Source organism: Armigeres subalbatus, chromosome 3, assembly GCF_024139115.2.
Source record: "Armigeres subalbatus isolate Guangzhou_Male chromosome 3, GZ_Asu_2, whole genome shotgun sequence".
NCBI classification, from domain to species: Eukaryota; Metazoa; Arthropoda; class Insecta; order Diptera; family Culicidae; genus Armigeres; species Armigeres subalbatus.
In genome coordinates, this window is record NC_085141.1 from 299,803,926 (window position 1) to 299,822,540 (window position 18,615).

Consider the following 18,615-nt stretch of genomic DNA (forward strand, 5'->3'; position numbering starts at 1 on the left):
GGTACTACTTAAGTATTTCATCAAGCTGGGGCCTCTCAGATTGATATACGAGCTACGCCAGATGATGTGATGAGCATTAGCATCACTGCCGACAATTAGCGGAAGGCCTTTTGAAGTGCAATATATGACAACTCGTTTGAAAGCATCCGTAGGGGATGGTTCATCATGTGGTAAATAAACCGAACAATAGACGTATTTTCTGACGGGCGTTCCACCAGTTACATCAATTGTGACAGCACATACATCTTTGGTTGTTAGTTCAGAGATAAATTAAGTGGAATGGGAATGGTTATGAATTTTTTGGTGAGTTTGGAAAATATTGTATTTTTCAATTATTTAATTGAAAAAAAATAGTTTCAATGGGTTTAGAAAATTGCTGGAGAGTTTCTTTCGTGGCGGTCTCGAATTTGGTAATTTTTGTTTTACACCCTGTATTCGAGTCTTCCCCTTAAAACGACAGTGGAAAAATGAATACGACCAATCAGTGAAAGTTAAAAAAAGAAGAAGGGTTTTTTTTACGAACAGAGGCGAATGGCTGCCAGAGGGTGGCTAGAGCCTCTTAAAACTAAAAAGAAGAAGAAGAAGAAGATAAACTCCCAAATTCAACCCTGCTCGGTGGGCATGGCCGTTTTAATATTTGTGTCATTTTTATGATATGTTGCAAACTGTGTTGAACTTAATTAATAATTTAAAAAACGTATTAAGGTCGATACAAATATTAAATTTATTTTATGTCCGACAGCTCTCAGAAAACACGAGGGGGGGGGGAATAAAAAAAATAACAAGGAAACGAAAAAAGAAGTCCAAAATGGGAATAATTGCATAAAAAATTTGGAATTTTAATGGAAAATGATAGCAAAGAATTTTTAGAGAAATCAAAGAATATGAATATTTGTAATATATTTATGCAATAATGAACTTAGCACAAACTTATTATTTAAAAATACTGGAACTTATTTCCGTAGAAATTTTAGTTTTTTCTTTTTGGGAAAGTTTTTGCTGATGGACTCTAAACTGTTGAATCCACCAACATTTTCAAAGTCAGCTAGAATTATAAGCTTTTGTTGAAGTTAAGTATGAAGCTCAAATTGGTTGTACTGGGGCAATGATCAGGTGTACTTTTGAAATCAGAGATGTGTTGTCTGAACATGGATGTTGTATGAAGGTTCGGAATTGCAGACTTCCCGGACTATACGGAATGGATAGGTGAAAGCACGTCATATCATGCTCACGTTCTTAAAATTATTGAAATGCCATGCTACTTGTTAGCGGCATAGATACGGCAAATCCTTGCATGATCTGAGATGTCTTATCAGGTGTCTGGTTGCAGATTTTGGTTTATCTTACTCCAAGGTACGATACACTGAAAACAACCTTGCTTTTTGAGAGTTACAGTTCCACTTGTTTTATGAAAAATAAAACATTCTTCCAAACAAGTTCTAAAATAAATCTCTATTTCTAAGTTGATCAAAGTTACACAATTCATAGGCTATACGGCCTAGGATTGGTTTCTTTCTCAGCCCCATGTACATTTATTTATTACCAGACTCTCGAGTGGCTGTGCAATACATAAAAGTCTTATCCATTCAGCTCGGTCCATGGCTGCACTTCGCCAATCACGCAGTCTGCGGAGGGTCCGCAAATCGTCCTCCACCACCATCGTCGATCCACCTTGCCCGCTGTGCACCTCGCCTTCTTGTTCCCGTCGGATAGTTGTCGAGAACCATTTTCACCGGATTACTTTCCGACATTCTGGCCACTTGCCCGGCCCATCGCAGTCTTCCGTTTTTCGCGGTGTGAACGATGGATGGTTCTCCCAACAGCTGATGCAACTCGTGGTTCATTCGCCTCCTCCACGCACCGTCCGCCATCTGCACCCCACCATAGATGGTACGCAGCACTTTCCTTTCGAAAGCTCTCAGTGCGCGTTGGTCCTCCACGAGCATCATCCAGGTCTCGTGTCCGTAGACAACTACCGGTCTGCGTTTGTAGATAGTCATTTTGGTACGGCGGCGAACTCTATTCGATCGGAGCGTTTTGTGGAGTCCAAAGTACGTACGATTTCCTGTCATGATGCGTCTCCGAATTTCTCTGCTGGTATCGTTATCGGCGGCAACCAAGTACACGAATTCTTCAACCACCTCGATTTCGTCACCACCGATAGAAACTCGTGGTGGGCGGCTTACACTGACCTCTCTTGGGCCTCTTCCTATCATGTAATTCGTCTTCGACGTATTGATGACTAGCCAAATCCGTTTAGCTTCGCTTTTCAGTCTGATGTAGGCTTCCTCCATCCTCTCAAAGTTACGTGCCATGATATCAATGTCGTCGGCGAAACCAAATAACTGGACGGACTTCGTGAAAATCGTACCACTCATGTCAATTCCTGCCCTTCGTATTACTCCCTCCAAAGCGATGTTGAATAGCAGACACGAAAGACCATCACCTTGCCGTAACCCTCTGCGCGTTTCGAAGGGACTCGAAAATGCCCCTGAAACTCGAACTACGCACATCACCCGATCCATCGTCGCCTTGATCAACCGTGTCAGTTTATCCGGAAATCCGTTTTCGTGCATTAGCTGCCATAGCTGGTCCCGATCGATTGTATCTTATGCGGCTTTGAAGTCGATAAATAGATGATGTGTGGGCACGTTGCATTCGCGGCATTTCTGCAATACCTGACGTACGAATAACACCTGGTCTGTGGTAGAGCGTTCACCCATAAATCTAGTGCCTCCCCACCGTGTTTAAACAGCTCTCCTGGTAGTTGGTCAACTCCAGGGGCTTTGTTGTTTTTCATCCTCCTGGATTTCCTGGAGATTTGGATCCGGATGTCGCATGTTCTGCGCACATGCTCCTAGGTTCATTACCATACCGCCACCGTTGTCTGCCATATCGCCATTCATGTGCTCTTCGTAGTGCTGCTGCCACCTTTGGATAACCTCACGCTCGTTTATAAGAAGGTTCCCGTTTATGTCCTTACACATATCGGGCTGTGGCACGTGGCCTTTACGTGAACGGTTTAACTTCTCATAGAACTTTCGTGCTTTATTAGCGCGGTACAGTTCCTCCGTCTCTCCACGGTCTCGATGTTCCTGCTGGCGCTTTTTCCTCCGAAAAATCGAGTTTTGTCTGTTCCGCACCCGTTTGTATCGTGCCTCGTTCATCCTCGTGCGGTGTTGCAGCAATCTCGCCCATGCTGCATTCTTCTCCTCAACTAACTGCTCACATTCGCCGTCATACCAGTCGTTTCTCTGATACGGAGCCACCGTGCCTAGTGCAGCGCTTGCGGTGCTTCCAATGGCGGATCGAATATCTCTCCAGCCATCTTTAAGAGATGCTGCTCTTTCGTTGGGAGTGCCACTCCAGCTGCACCCATGTACATGTGGTATTCATTAAGTTGGACCCAATTCTCACCCACCCACTCTTGTGTTCTGAGCACCTTTTAGCAAAGATTTTAAAGTACAAGATAGTCCACTCTTCAATTTTCCATACATGTCACTGGCGAACAACTTTTTAGTGAGGGCAGCGCCAACTTATGACGAAAAGTCGGACTAGATCAAGTCATCCCTGACATTTTAATGTTATCGAAATGTCACTGATCAAAGCACGCTACGGTGTTCTTAGCGAATGATTTTTATTTTCAATTCTATATTGTCCGAAATATTAAAATATTAAATATAAAACACAGGTATGAGCTGATAAATATTACGTCTATACTAGTTCTTGCTACACGAATTTAGGAGGAGACGTAGTCACAAAAATATTAGTTTCAAACAGATGATGAACTATGCGTTGCATAAAATGTTTGTATGTGTATACAGAAAACACGATGAGCAGTTTATAATCCTTTGTTTCCTCTATAGTTCTATTTGTCGATAGTCATCATAGTATTTGGATTGATATTTTCGGTTCAAATAATGATGGTATCATTTGCGTTTGTGACTCAAGATGTACACATAAAAAAATATTATTTTAGAATAAAACACCAAAATCTAGACTCTTATTCCGAAAACTAGTGTTTGAATAACACAAATCCAAATTTTTCAATATTTTTTAACAGAGTAGAAGATCATCCCAGTTCAATCCAAGATCCTATCAAATTAACGACGTGATTCAAGAACTAAGTCTATAAAAGCAAGTGTTCTGAGAACCAGTGAGACGCAATACATGCATTAAAAATATACTTTTTTTGAGACGAGGTACGCCAATGTTGTTATTCTGGCTCATATAATTCGTATTTATCTCTGAAATACTAATTCGGAAGAGCGATCAGCGAACGCTGCCTTATTCATCGCTGAAGCACTAACTACTAATGACCGGTGTTTGGCTGCAGAAACAATGTTGAGAAGAAGTGAATCGAACAGATTATTCAAACATTTAACACCGAATCCAGCCTGCATGACGTTTACCTACTGATACCTACTTCGATTTGTTCAGATTGTTATTGAAGCGACGATGCACCTTTACGCAATTCTAAGATTTAATCAAAATCACGCTTTGCTTTGACGAAATAGTTCGACCGCCATCCGTTGGAGCGCTGAAGCTGCGTTCGTCTATTTTTGGCAAGAGTGGACTATATTGTTAATATATTATATTTGCTTTTAGGGTACATGGGGACAACGTTAAGGATCTCCATCCTTGGCTTGAGCCCAAGTCTGATTCATATAGACTTTATTTATTTCTCTGTTAGGGTTTTGCTGCCAGGCGATCCTGGGTCTGCCTCTGCTGCGATGTCCTGCCGAATTCCAGCGCTTGCTTGCAGATTTTGTCTCTGCTGTTACGTTGTCTACGCCCATTCACTCTGTGGAGTTGCCGTTGATATTGGATCGTCGATCGTATTCAAGATCCAGTTGTGAACCCACCAGGCCCGAGCTGTAAAACATACTCATCGGGTGATGAATACTTGCAAATCTATGTGATTTCTGCCAATACGCACCAAGTCTCACTGGTGTATAACATCACAGATTTCATGTTAGAGTTGAGTATTCGAGGTTTGGTGCATTGTCTGGACAGATTGGATTTCCATGTTCTATGTTGATCTTGGTCCGCCGTCCGACGCTGGCTGGTTTTGGTTTCGATCTTCTCCACTGTTTGCACGGCTACCGTGGAGTTGGAGTTTGTTGAGTGGGAGCATACGACCAGGTCATTCAGTTTACTCTACATGATAGAGCGCTGTGGCGTTAGTAGAGCAGTATCATCATCTCGTTCGATTGCTCTATGGAGGTAGACTGCTAGAGAGGTCCATGATTTGGTCGACTAGGATGGGAAATAGCAACAGAGGTATAATACATGCACCCTTGTCTCACTCTTGTACTCACGATTCCGTGGTCAATCAGTACCAAATGGAGGGACTCTTGAAATTAAATGACCTGCTCCAGCATGATGCAAAGCGTGACAGAATAGTTCTCACATGATCGTCCGAGGCGGAATCCTGCCTGCTGCCGTCGGAGAATTGTCAACCTTTCTCTATATCTGAATTAGGAGAGGTTGCCATAACTTGAAGAAGTTGTTGTAAGTTGTCGAGCCAACGTTTCAGCTGATCAGCTGGGTTGATGAGTGACCAACAAGTCGCGTCTTTATCTATCATCAACGGATTTGTCCTTGCTCCATTCAGGCGTCGTGAAATATCGAAGAGGAAATGAATATCGCCGGTTGTTGCGGGTTTCCTACCATCGTCGGCCGGGGAGTCCTCCTGCGCCCGCTTCTCATGTCTGCAGGCAGCAGCATTTGACTTACTTCCCAGACCCGGTTTTAGTTGGCAGGACTAGTATTTAGTTCCTCTGGAAATGGATCAGCTGAAAACGGAGACGATGCCTTCTTGAGTCCGTAATAAACGCAGCGCTGACATCGCTTTTAACTATCATTTTCTAATTGGCGACAATGCTCGGATTCAGCGATGTCAGGAGAGGCTCGGGCGACAAATCAAAATAGACTGTCCAGAAGATCCAGCTGTAAAGAAATCGTTCGTTGAAGATCTTAGGACTTAACTCGGATAGTGGATGTTCTGGAAGATGGCAGCGTAGAAGATAAGTGGGTAATGAAGAATGCTTTTATCGAAATCAGCTAGAAAAACTTGAGTGAGCTGCTCACTCAGCGAAATACGTCAAAAAATGTATTACAGATGTAACACGACGGAAAATTGAGGAGCGTAGAGAAGCAAATGGTGAGGAAAGTGAAGAATCATAGAAATAAAGTAGAGTCCGTCAACGGTATGTATTCCTGTGGGAGTTTGGCACTACTGCAAACAGAACAGGCGGGCATGGGTGGACTTCCTGACCGTGACCTATGAAGAAAGGATGGCTGCAGCAACCGGAGGTTATTGCTCTTTGAATTGGACGCCTCAAGTTAGTGTTGGTTCGCTAACTTCAAACAGCGTCTTCAAGTCTCAGCCAGTGTTCTTCTAAAACTATGACGCTCGTTTATGCTGAGTGGGTTCAAAGGCCTTTTTTTGCGGCGGCTCACCATCCAAGTCAGCAGGACCAGGTGGTTGAGTGTCAACGGGAACAGCCCCCCAAACTTTGCAGTAGCCGGACGATCGGAGGATTTAAACATTTTTACAGTCTGATATCAGCAGATAGCGAAATTAGGATCGATATGGAACCATGAGCTGGGGATAACTTTGCGAGTTATTGAAATATTTGGAAACCCAATCGGATTGATCCACGCACCAAAGTTCGAGTGTATCACTCGATCTTGAAACGTGTTGAGTATATAGGCAAAGATAACGCAGATGATGTTTAAAATTTACAATACGGACGACTATTCAGCTGGATTTCGAGTGCCGAGCAACATAAAAGCCATCAAATACCGATAACAATATGTAGATGTTCGAGAACATTGGTGGAAATAGGTAGGCCACATATTTCAAGGGAGCTTAGACGGAATCTGTAAGCAAGAGTCCCCTTAATATGCGTGACATGATAGGATATAGAATATGTATGCAGATTAATATATATGCTGTTATTTTCATTTGAAATACTCTTGGTGACAAATGTATGGTCTTTAAATGACATATTTCGTACCAAGATAAAAACAGTGATGCACACGTTCAAAATAAAAAAAATCAAACCGCCAAAAAAAAAATTTGTTTTCGCCCCCTCGATATTTTTGGAAAATTGAAGGGGGGGGGGGTGCCATAAAATAAATTTAATATTTATATCGGCCTAATAAAGATTTGAAAAAAAAGAAGATATGTTGCAAATATCAATGTTGATAAGAAAATGCCCGGCAATACAATAGGATGTTTTCAATACGTACTTTTCGTGCTTGTGCTAAGACAAGACAAGACATATGAGTTTTACCGAGATTTCCGTAAAAGTGTAGTTTCGATTGGAAAATAACGGAAAATATTTGGTTGAGAATCAGTAGGAAAATTATGCCAACAGAACGGCGCAGCAGCACAAATTTGTTCTTTCCCATTCTCTGTCTTTGTATAATTGTAGACGAAGAACAGTGTGATATAGCAACCGACAGAGTTTCTTCAAATGAGTATAAATAAATGATAATTACGGGCTCATTCACCTTATGCAGTGTTCTCCGGAATCATTATCAGACGATAATTATTAGAGCGGGCTTGGTAGTCATATGGCTACTGCTTCTGTCTCATACGCAGGAGGTCGTGGGTTCAATCCCAGGTCCGTTCCATTTTCCTACTTTATATCTTTCTCTATATTTCTCATGTTCTAGCAATCGCTAGAACTGGAAATGGACTTCCATACCGTTTCCATCTCAATTCCTATACCTTCAACTTGAATATTCTAACAGTAATCTGCTAGAATTGGAAATGAACTATAAAGCGCGTTTCCAAACATCCAATTAGAAATTCCATCAGTTACTTTCTCCTATCTATCACATTGGCAGCTCGTTAACCAAGACGGACCTCTGCCTCTCAAACCTAACCCAAAAATTCCAACAAATTCCGCATGAACTCGTGGCAAGTGCAGAGGTATATTCGGCTTGCAATGGGCGAGTGATTGCATCATCATTTCCTCCCCTTCCCTACATTGACTTGCATTCTGACGTGGCAGGCGCCAGTATGACCAAACAAATGAGATCACCAGTACTTGTACATTGAAGATGTGTGCTAGTCCCAAGCAAACATCTGTTGGTTTCCTGTGCAAGAACAGCTGATCTGGTCATAATGGAGTAGCATCTACGAGCAGTCAATCAAGCTCATCATTGTCAGACGATAATTATTGCAATTTTTATGTGAAAACTTTTCACGTGAAAACAGTAGGGGAGTTTTCAAATTTTATACTCAAACACACATAATAAACACAGAATTTTCATTCAAATATTAATCTTGACTAATATCAGTTAATTGTCAGCAGTCCCGTTACATCTTCTATTCGGTGTTATGGTTTCATGGTAGTAAGGAAAAAGAGTTCAAAATGTAACGGTAGATGCTTCAAATCAAGATACACGGATAAAAATATAAAAGCTGCTTAGCTTAAATTTTAATCTAAAACCATATTCGGTCTATCCACTCATCCTAAAGATTATTTTCAATATAAGCCTTCAAGGATTAAACTTAATTTAATTATTGGAAATGATTACTTTGAAAATAATCCTACATCAATGATTAAATTCCTTAAGGTGATTATACAATCAAGCCATGCGGTGAATTTTAAATTCACCACACGAGTTTCTACTCCTATTATCAAATATTCAAATCTAGCGTAATAATTGTCGTACAATGCTGAAATTAAAGTCGATTGTTTAGCATGAGTAAGGAAACGATCTGCGAATGTTTCATCCCCATTGGCGTTGTGGTTCTCTCAATTTGTGATCTTGAAAAATCACTAGAAAAAGCACGTGGTTTCCAAGATGGCCGATTTGTGGCTTTGTTGTATAACCACCTTAAGCAATTATCTTTTTTCGATGTTTATGTTTATTTATTTTCCAATGCTAGAATCAAAACAAATTCGAGTTAAAAATTGTTCAATTCAAATGTATTTCCATATAACAAGCTTCACTTTTGTGTTTATGTTATTCACCGGCATTTTTAGATGTTTCTTAGGGGATTTCCAGACGGACGGGATTACGGCGATGATATGTTGATATTGTTTGCGACGGCAGGGGATGTAGGAAATCCATTTCAACTTTACATTAATCGTGCACGAAATGCATTAATCACTGAAGGTTTGCTTAACAGCTTTGTGGTGGAAGTGAAAACGGTGTATAATCTTACGTTTACGTTTCCGGCCAAAAAATTTATTCCTAAGTAGGGGTTTTATTAAAATAGTAAATAATTTATGTTTTTTTTTTGTGCGAAAACGATTGTAATGTATTACCTGGGGATTGTTTGCTGACGATTCCGAAAAACGGCCGCGACATTTTCTGCCGAGTTTTTTGCTGCGGTTTGTGTTGGCAGATTGGTATTTGTCCATCTGTGAATGGGTGAGGAATCACGGTGCTATGTACATGAGCAATATCTGTTGAACAAGATTGAATGCCACTACGTACCCGTCCACCATCTGACTGTACTGCCGTTATCTTCCACGATCACCTGGTCCAAGACGTTGATGCTGCTGTCGTTTTCCGTGGACCATACTTCTTTCCGGCGGTCATCGGGAATGTTGTCCAGCAATGTCATTTTAGGATACATGCTAAAAGCATATTTTTCATAAAATCCGAAAAAAAACTTAGTGGACTATGGCCGCCACCTACCTTGCAAACCTTGATTTTTTTCCCCAATTTTTTTCCCAATTATACTAAGCGATGCAAAAAATACATTTTTAAAAAGCATTGCAATGCATAAAATGAAGCTTAATTGTTAAGCTTCAGATGGAACAAAATTTGAAAAAGATTTGAGAAGATTAAATATTAAGCTAACTTGCTTTTTCATTTTTCTCCGTGTACGATTTTCAAACAATTCTTAATCACTGGCAGGGATTGAATCCTAAAGAGAAAGAGCAAGTCTTTCACTTATCATCTCTGTATATTTACATATACGATATGTAGCATACTGCGAGAAACTTTTTTCGCAAGCTGTCATGATAGAGAACTGATTCGGGATGGTATACCCCATGATAAATTTATTTTTAGAAAACTCCAAATGTGGGGAGCACTGGCTCTGATGATGCATTTCAACTTGTTCTACACAGCTGTGCAGTAACCAACACGAAAGGACCGAAAACAAAGCGAAAATCGCCATTTTTCTGTGGGGCTGCCTATCCGATTCTGTTTTTTTGCACTTGTATACAAGTTTGATAAATTTGTTATCATGGCTTGTTATGATTCGGAACAGTTTTTTCTGCAGAGCGATTTCTGCAAACCCTGATCACTGGCAAGTTTTAATCGCTTGATAATTGAAAAGTAAGATAGCGGGTGATTTTTGATCATCCTCGATTTTTTGAAAATTTAAATTTTTTTTCCATCCTAATAGTGCTGATAGTGCTGCTTTAAAATTTTCTCATACGTTATTTACCTTTTATACTACACTAGAAAACCAATAATAGTACTAGGTATATTGATCAGGGTTTTTCGCAATAAAAGCTCATACAAAATCTTCCTGGACTCTTTTTATATCTCCATAGCTTTCAATCCTTTTTTCTAGTTCTAATACTTTGAATATACAAAATAGCCAACCCCATTGAGATAGACTGTGCATCACTGTTGAGGTCTGATTTCCATTGTCAAATTAAAAAGTGTACCATCGCTTGTTATCGATCGTATAGATTTTCAACTCGATTGAATCCATAAAATGAAGCACCTCACTCCGCCATCTATTCCATAAACGGTAGTCAACACTTTTTGCATAAATTTCAATTAGCGATCTTCATGCCCGAGGTACCAATCCAGTAGCCAACCGATGAAGGGTTCAATTAACGCAAATCGTCTTCCACGGTCCGTCCCTACGAGGCACAACGATGAGGCACAGATACCTTTGTGCAATATCATTCCAAGCATCTGAAATTTCTTTTCTATTCACTAGGCGCCCGGAGCGCAATGTATTTAACTTTGCAATATTGGTACCGCGCAGCAGTGGGCTGGATGCCACTCGAGAAGGCAATAAGGAAGGCCCCCCGTTTTGTGCCGAAATGTGAAGAATGATTGATTACTTCATCATGGTGGAAGTGAATGAAAGGAGCATATTTGGCCGATCAATTAAGTGCAGTCCATGTGATGGACGGCTGTACTGCGATGGATGGGTGCATGGATGGATGGATGGATGGAAAGATAGTCGACCGATTGCATGCAAGTATGTGACGTGAGTGAGCGAATTGCAGGGTAAGGTAACGAGCGTGCAAAAGTCAAAAATCATTCCTTTTTGATTATAGTTTTGCATTATTATCATTTTCCACATATAAACAACAACAGAATTAAAAAATCTTGCAAAATGGTATATGAAAGGGAGAAACAAACAAAATGTGTCCAGCTGCTGATAACGAAATGAACCACAGTGCGATGGACTTGGGCGACACGTGAGCAGCACATGTGGTTATGAAACGAAGTAGATATGAATGCAACGCTGAAGGTGTGATTTTGATGGACTTTTACAAGTGGATCCATAATTGGGAGCACCGCAAAAATGATATATTAACTTAATTAATTGATATCAATCAACGAATGTGGATTAAAGGAGGGAAGCGTTTGGCCGGAATTTCGATGGTTTTGCTAATTAATTTTGGAGTGATATGCGCTTGATTTCTAATCGTGATGATGGATTTAGTTTTCGGTCCTGTGTAGGATGTCTTCGGGTGAACCAATCGAATCTAAAAGCATCTAAGTTGAAACGAATATTCTTAGACATTCAGTCTCCCCGTATTACTCTTAATCATGTATGATTTTTTGTCCCTATCCAAATTCTATAATGAATTTCGCTCACCGATATTATTGATTTAAGTTTTGCCAATACACTGCTCCTTTCCACATCAATCAATCAAGCTAAATCCCTCCATACGGCTATCAAGCTAGCCGTCGCGACATGTCGCTGCAATTTTTACAATAGAGTTAGATAAAATAAATGGAAAGATAGATAAAATACCTAAAACCGAATCAAGTTTTATACCAATGCGAATATTGATTGGATCCAGCAAATTAGTCTATGAATCATGGGAAGGCATATCTCGAAAAAAAATATACAAAACGGAGTATGGTTTTCAGAACAACAACATGGCGATGAAAGGGTGGCTTCTTCCTCAACAAATAATACACAAAGCTAAGTGGGTTCTCAGTGATTAATAAACTGAAAATAAAATGTACTACATTTTTCCGACAGTGTCAGATTTTTTAGTGCTTTTTTGGTATATTGTAATCATTATTTCACCACATCCCAAGGTCGCATAAAAAGCGAACCGAGTACACATTCTCAAAACCACGCACGCATGATGCCACAACTGATCTAATCGGTTTCACGAAAATATATTGACGTGCATAAAGCAATCAGCATTTCCCTAAATGTATCATACGAGATGCGGCTTTTGCATAAAGCTTTCAGAACTCGTCATTAGGCAATATAAAATTTATCCATTATGCACATGCAAATTTCTTCCACTTGTCCCACTTTCGTGCAATTAGTTGCTCATAATGGGCGGCATCATTACGTTCTTGCTGCCAAGCTCCACCTGCCTCCACCACTGAGTCAGATCAGAATCGCAAGCAAACTGCGCTGTGTATCGTTTCGGTGGCTTTGTTTTCCTCGTAACCAAAAGACAACTGTCTGCTGTTCCACAGAGTGTGCTCATTATGTACGGAATTTAACCGCTTGATAATTTTAATCGCATTGTTTATAATTTTGTCCCAATTGCCGCACCGAAAATGATGCAGCTTTTTTGGTTGGGTTGAAGGAACTCTCTTGAACTTGTTTGGTAACATTATTCAACATGAATCGGAATTCGTGACTAACCAGTTTCTTCCATGGATGTGCACCATGAAAACGTCTTCGGTGTTTTTTTTTTCATCGTTGATTATAACGGTATCATACTTGAAAATTCTCTTCATCACTTTAATTAAATCTTATCGTTATCAATCAGAAACAGCAAAAACAAGAAGCTTCAGAAGCCAAGCTCCTGTCAGATTATAGCCCATTATTAACCTGTCAGGCTGTCTGGTTGTTTCTATGCAATTATGCGGTTGGGACAACTCCTTCTGGGTGATCAAATTTTCGAACTAGAGACAATGATCGTTTAAGAAATAATATTAAATTCTGTGTTACACGATTTTCTGACACGGTTTTATTTTTAATCTTGGTTTAATTTTATACACTTAACAGGTGATTGTTAGATTTTCTAACAAATTTGTCTAAGAACCTACCAAAACTCGTATAAAACTGGGTATATGCGAAAATGCTAGAATTGTTTACAAATATTGTATGAGACCTTTACAATTTTGGAAGGTTTTTTTACAGTAGTTGTTTGAGCTTACATTTTTTGTATAAGAATCTAACAATTTCGCATATGCCCAGATCTTATACAGGTTTTGGTAGTTTCTTATACAGATTTGTTAGAAAATCTAACAGTTGCCGGTTGGGTTACGGCAAATATACTATATTAACAATATGATTCACTCTCACGAAATTTTGGCGACACCACATGTGGCGCCAACTCGCGTCCGAAAGGATCGATACACACGTAAATCGAACTACCCAAAATATGACGATAGTTTTACACACACTTCAAAATGTCATCATGAAAAAAAATAGGGATGCTTGATGTTTTTTTTGCAAACTTAATCGATTATTTTCAATCGAATGCAAATGGAAAATCAAATGTTGTAGCAGAAGTGTGGTAGGCATATTTTTGTGGAAATGTATAATAAATTTGATATAGCTCGTTGAACTGTATCCGGCGGGACCAGGCCGGTGCACCTACTCGCTCTCTGTTTCGCACACCATGTTGCTGTTTGCTCATTTGACTGCAACACTTTTATCAAATGTACTATTGTCGCGCTAATCTTTTTCTAGAATGCTGCGGCGGTCTTACACTCGCAGGCTCGACTGTGAAGGTAAACGTCAAGATAGCCGCCATGTTGAAAGATAGGCAGAATTTTTCAGCTCAAAACAAACCCACGTGCTTTTCGCGAAATGACAACAGTGTTCGGTTGTATTAGTGAGAGGCAACCGAGTCACTGAGTACATGGAGAGTGTTTATCATGGCAAGTGCATACAGTGGGTGAGATTTTCATTGACACTGTTGTGTTTAGTGACCGTTGCGATTACCTGAGAAGCAACCAGCAGGAAGCCGCAGTATTCTATTTTATCTCGAGATGCATAATATATTAACAATATGATTCAAACCGTCTAAGACGAATTAAGTACTGTCCATTTAATTCCACCAGTTAATTTTCGTTATCTTTGCAGATACGTATTTCGACCACAACTGTGTGGTCGTCTTCAGTGTCTTGTACTTGACTCGACTTTACTTAAAGTCGAGTCAAGTACAAGACACTGAAGACGACCACACAGTTGTGGTCGAAATACGTATCTGCAAAGATAACGAAAATTAACTGGTGGAATTCGACTTTACTTAAAGTCGAGTCAGGTACAAGACACTGAAGACGACCACACAGTTGTGGTCGAAATACGTATCTGCAAAGATAACGAAAATTAACTGGTGGAATTAAATGGACAGTACTTAATTCGTCTTAGACGGTTTAATACATTCCACTAAACGAGCTTAATATATTTTTCTGAATATGATTCACTCTCACGAATTTCTGGCGACCACACATGTGGCGCCACGATACACGATACACGTTATAATTAAACTACCCAACATATGACGATCGTTATACACACACACTTACGGAGCCGGATTTATTGAATTCAACATTTGGCTAGCAAACATTACCGCTAGGCAATGGTTAAACTCACTGGTATTTTTCAACAGAAAGGAAGTGACCCTGATCAATTTACTTATGTTTTGTGACATTTTTGAATTTAAATGTAAATTAACAAAATTTGTAGAGATTTATAGATTAGACTGGCCCCAGCTTAGTATGGGGAGAAAAAATATTGTCGAATTCCACGGGCACCCCAGGATTCTGTCTTTTGGTGAGAAAATCAATCTCTGAAAATTTCAGCTCAATCGCTTGTTGCATAAGCAGGCGCATTTGATTTGAGGTTTGTATGGGGATTTCAGTCAAAATATATAGAAAATACACCTCCGACACTCATTCGATATACAAATTGGTTCTGATTGCTCGATTGAGCTCAGAATTTCGAAAACGGTTGTTGGTATGTTACAGAACAATTCCACAGAACATTGCACCATCATTAAATGAACTTTTATATACTTTTCAGCTTTCAAGGGAGATCAGGGATATTGCTGTTACAATTATTTTAAATTGATATTTGAAAACCATCCCTAGAACGGAATAAAACTTGTAATGTTGCTTGGGATATCACCGCATGGCTAAGGAAGGCTTTTATATTACTATGGTAGATTATTGTTTAGCATGATCATTCGTATTGAATAATTTTATGACACCAGTTAAACTTATTCATTCGCATAACAAGTTTCAATTTTGGCAGGTGTTGAGAAAGAATTGGGTATATATGTAAAAAAGGTATCTAACCAGTGCATAATCTCCATTCAAGCATTTCTCAGCTATTTTCAGAGGATTACATGCATTTATCGAGTTTGGCTTCGTTATGCTCTTTGACGCTTGAGCTTCAATAAACAAGTTATTTAGACTATAACTTGGTAATAATCGATTCCTCCTTAATTTTTTTTATGATGATTGGAAGAAAAAAATCGAGGAAACTCATTTAGTAGTGACGTGGTAAATAATTGACTGTTTTACAACTAAAAGGTTCCGTTTAAGGGAGAAAAAAAAGTTGTTTGGGACCCCTCGGTAGATTTTTTTCAAATAGTCACGAAATGAAAGCTTAAAGGGTCAAACACAATGGACACGCTTGCGTGCGTTTTGACAGTTTTCCCATGTGTTTGGCACATAAGAGCTATATTACGCATTGCAAGAAAAATTTGGAACCCTGGAAAATCCAAAGCGCTTCCAATGAATATTTTCCAGGCTAGTTGTTGTTGTTGTTGTTGTTCATTTATTAACGTGAATCTTAACCTATAGTCATTTGACTCACGCCTTAACCTAAGAAATTACATTTCATTATACATTGAAATCACTTTTGGGCACTTTACACATCTAGTGTGGCGATGGATCGGGCAGCCTTTATTCCTTTTTCCATCCATCGTTTCCGCATCATTTTGTAGATCATCTTGATCACCATTATAAGTATGATGATAATCTGTAGCACGATCACGATGAGCAGTAATGATTGGTGTTCCTTGTGTTCTGCTGAGTGGACGTCCTGTGTTTGGATCACAGTTACTAGTTGGTTTCCGTGGGTGTGTGCGGTGTTTTCCTCCTTCGTACTTGAGCCTCCCATGTTTGGAATTTTGTTCGAGCTGCACTTCTGTTGCTGGGTCTATCAGGAAGTTTTGTTCTGCTGCGTTGCTTGGTACTGATGGGTTGGGGTGAAATTGGTCGGTTTTATATCTTTGTTTGTTTGGTTGGTTCGACGTTTGTTGCTGATCGTGGTTTTTTTGTGATTTGATTGGTCATATTTCGCTTGCCAGGTTTGCTTTTTCGACGAAATTGATTGTTTTTTGAGTTCGTCGATGTCATTGCCCAGGGCGATGTAAACTGATGATGCGATATTTGTTTCTTTTCTGATATTGTCGAATTTGGGGCAGTCTAGGAGTATATGCTTGACACTTGTTGGGATTCCACAGGTACTGCAGGTTGACTCTGTTTCTTTCAGAGCAAAGTGCCCATGAGTGGCTCTAGTGTGCCCTATTCTAAGTCGTGTTATTATGAGACTCTCTTTTCTTTTGAACATGTTTGAAGTTTGCCATTCGACAGTGCTATGCTTAATTTCTCTCAGATGTCCGGTGTAGTTGTGCCAACTGTTTTCCCAGTTCAGTCTAGCGTGTAGTTTGATGAGCTTTTGTAATCGTCATATGGGGTGTTGATGTTGTTTGTTCCGGGTGCGGTTGTTACTTTTTTGCCAATTGATCGGCTTTTTCGTTTCCCGTTATGTTTACATGTGCAGGAACCCAGCAGAATTCGATGCGTCCCGGTTTATTTATCAGCTTCTGTTCAATGTCTTGTATCCAGGGAAGATTTGAGTTTTGGTGTTTGATTGCCATTAGCGTGCTTTTTGAGTCTGTGAAGATTACCGAAAGATTTGTTTCGTGGAGGTCGATGGCTTTATTGATCGCGTAAGCCTCGGCACTGAATATGGATAAATGTTGGGGAAGGTTGATACTGGTTTCGAGGTCTTCCGAGGAAATACCGCATCCGCTTCCTTCTTGGGTTTTCGATCCGTCTGTGTATATGTGTTTATGTAGATTGTATTTTGTAGCTTTTATTTCTTGAAATCGGTTTTTTTTCTCTGCTGTAGTGGCTTCCTCAGTGATTTCAAGGTTTATTCCATGGATTTGTGTAGGGCGATAGTATGTTGGGATTTTTGATTCGATAGTTGCTGGGGGAATATCTATTTCTTCAGCTTTTAGAATTGCTCGTAGTGCTAGGGAGCAATCTTTAGGGATTATTTGTCGACTGGTTTGTTTAGCTGCGTATGAGATCAGATTTTCTGTTATTCTGAGGTGTAGTGGAAGTTGGCCGCTTTCTGACAGGAGACTTTCGATTGGGCTGGAGTGGAATGCGCCTGTGGCTATGCGGATTCCTTGATGGTATATTGGATTTAGTCGATTTAAGTCGTTGTTGTTTGCTTTGCTGATGATTGGTGCAGCATATAACAGTTTTGGGACCAGCATGGAGTTAAGTATACGTAGTAGTGATTTTCTGTCAGCTCCAAACTTTGTACTACTGATGCATCTCATCAGTGATATGATTTTGTTGCACTCTTCGCGTTTTTTTGGATGTGGTGTTTGTAGTTAAGTTTGTAGTCGATCCATACTCCTAGTACTTTTGTGATTTTCGTTGTGGATATTGGGGTTTGGCCGATGGTTGCTTTTGGAGTTTTTTCCGGTTTCCAATGTGCATGATTGACGATTTTTGTGTTGAGATAGTGAATCCTGTCTTGTTGCTCCAATCTTCGATTTGATCTAATATCTTTTGTATGCGGTGCCTGGTCCATCTGGCGGATTGGGATGTGACTGCGATGGTTATGTCGTCGGCATATATTTTGATTGTTGTGTGTTTGGGTAACCATTCTTTTATGCTGTTGATAGCGATCAGAAAGAAGGTAACTGCAAGCACCGATCCTTGTGGTACTCCGTTTTGCTGGATTTTGGGGTTCGAAATGTGTCCTTGGTGTATAGTTTTAAATTGTCGTTCTCTTAGGAAATTTTCACAAAATTTTGCCATATGGCCTCCAATGCCTGCCTTTGCTAGATTTTCTTTGATGAGGTACCTCCATGTTTTGTCATATGCTTTTTCTATATCCAGAAATAGGAGTTCTACGTGTTTGTGGTCTGTAATGGCTTTGTTGCATAATTCTTCTACCTCAGTAAGTGGGTCCAACGTTTGCCTTCCTTTGCGGAAGGCGTGTTGTTCGGTTCCAAGGAAGTTTTTGTTTTCTAAAAAGTTCATTAGGCGGCGATTAATCATTCGTTCGAATAATTTCATCACGCAGCTCGTTAGGTAGATTGGGCGCAGGTTTTTAGGTTCATTGGTTTGTTTTCC

General features: G+C 39.9%; 1 protein-coding gene and 1 long non-coding RNA gene across 2 annotated transcripts in view; both read right to left on the reverse strand.

Annotated features, from left to right (window-relative positions):
* LOC134224959 (myosin-IIIb-like) overlaps nucleotides 1-18,615 on the reverse strand; it is a 411,175-nt gene that overhangs the window by 270,038 nt on the left and 122,522 nt on the right. The window lies entirely within an intron of this gene.
* On the reverse strand, nucleotides 9,296-9,708 carry LOC134220829 (uncharacterized). Its single transcript, XR_009982073.1, has 3 exons — nucleotides 9,673-9,708; nucleotides 9,469-9,611; nucleotides 9,296-9,392 (listed from the first exon to the last, which is right to left on the reverse strand). It is a non-coding gene; the product is annotated as an uncharacterized LOC134220829 (long non-coding RNA).